We start from the raw sequence: 1,743 nt of genomic DNA, 5'->3' as shown, positions 1-1,743 counted from the left end.
CATACACTGCCGGTGGGAATTTCATGAAAAGCAATCCTGCTATTGATTGTAAAGGTGGCTGTACACAGTATCCGGAATTCGTCCGATTTGTCCGGATTTCGGTGCCGCATACGGAATTCAGATACGCGCGAAAAAAACGTAATGTACACAGTATCCGGATTCCGCACGATCGTCGATTCCGGACCGGATTTTTGCCGTCCGAACCGAGTAAGCTCATGTTCTACTTTTGTCCGGATTTTGGGCAAACTAAATACATGCAGAATTTATACATCAGCATGGTCTTGGTGAACATGGAAATTAAATTTGTGTAGTAAAGTGTTTTTTTGCATACTAGCTTTTAAAAAAGGAAAGATTAAAATTGTAATGGACGTTGAAAAAATAATTGAGTTGGTTCGAGAAAAACCACACCTGTCGGATGCCAAACATCCAGATCACAAGAACAAACACATACTAGAAAATTCATGGAAAAGTATTTCCGAGCAGTTTGAAAACAATACAAGTAAGTAAGTAGAATCTATGCCCCGATTATTAGTACATATGGAAATGTTAATAAAATTGGTTTAATATTGTAGGGATGGATATAAGAAACAAATGGAGAAATATTCGTGATACCTATTTCAAAAAGAAAAAAAGTGTTAAAGACGCAATGAAAAGTGGTGCTGGTTCGGATGCGGTTTTGAAGCTGCAGAACTGGAGATGGTTTAGCGCCTATTGAGTTGGCTTGATGATAGCCTGCGACATGAAGCGTAAGCGGTTTAATAACATTCTTTCAATCTTTATATGTTTATTCTATTACATTTCAGAACTGAAAGCAACTTTATAGTTGCAACTTTTGATCCAAAAGACATTGGTTGCGAAGATGGAGGTAAGAAACAGCATCTTACAGTGGTTATAATTAATAAAATAATATGATTGTTGTTTGATTTAGTACAAAGGCTGGATTCTGACAGCTATGAACTTTAGTACAAAGGCTGGATTCTGACAGCTATGAACTGAACTTAAACTTCTGTAAGTGAGTCGATAAACCTGAATGATAGTTGTCAGTCTACCAGTAACAAGACAGTTGGATTATGTACTACGGAATCGGAAGTGGAACCAATACTTAGTCCAAAACGACGGTATTGGAGAAAGAGATTTTCACCCAAAAAGAAAATAAGAACTGATACTTCATTGCAGGTATGTTAAATGCAACTAATTCCACACTGTTTTCATACAGTTTTCTTTTTCAGGAAGTTATGATGCAATCCGATAACAGCTTACTGATGAAGAATGTTATTCAACCTCCAAGTTTATGTGAAAATTTTGGCACGGTTATTGGCCAAAGATTGGAGGCATTGGGAGATGTGAAGGCACGAAAAGCTTTTTATAAAATGTGTGCTTTATTAAATGAATTCGAATCGGAAGATAGTATTTAAAAGTAGCTACTTAAATTCAATACCTCATTACTGAGTAGGACTGTGTTTTTTCTATTTTGTGTTCGCGTTCCCTTTATATGTTTTCATTGTGATCACTTAGGACTGTGTTTTTTCTATTTTGTGTTCGCGTTTCCTTTATATGTTTTCATTGTGATCCGATAACTTATTTCGTTTATTCTATCGTTCTGTTTATTTTTTGTGTTCATCTGAAGCAGCGGTTCCCAACCTTTTTGGTGCTGCGACCCTTTTATATTAGTTGGGTTGATCCTCCTTTATGCACTTTTGGAGCTAACTAGTAGGCTATATATTAAATTTGACTTCTAAATAA

The 1,743-nt window shown here is 36.0% G+C and overlaps 1 long non-coding RNA gene across 1 annotated transcript; it reads left to right on the top strand.

Annotated features, from left to right (window-relative positions):
* Positions 1 to 413: 413 nt before the first annotated feature.
* LOC113475479 lies at positions 414 to 1,328 on the top strand. Its single transcript, XR_003397228.1, has 4 exons — positions 414 to 499; positions 573 to 865; positions 964 to 1,176; positions 1,230 to 1,328. It is a non-coding gene; the product is annotated as an uncharacterized LOC113475479 (long non-coding RNA).
* Positions 1,329 to 1,743: the final 415 nt, after the last annotated feature.

The sequence above is a fragment of the Ciona intestinalis genome, unplaced genomic scaffold (assembly GCF_000224145.3).
Source record: "Ciona intestinalis unplaced genomic scaffold, KH HT000584.1, whole genome shotgun sequence".
In the NCBI taxonomy this organism is placed as follows: domain Eukaryota; kingdom Metazoa; phylum Chordata; class Ascidiacea; order Phlebobranchia; family Cionidae; genus Ciona; species Ciona intestinalis.
Note: the sequence above shows the minus strand (reverse complement) of the source record. Positions and strands in the feature narration are given on the sequence as shown.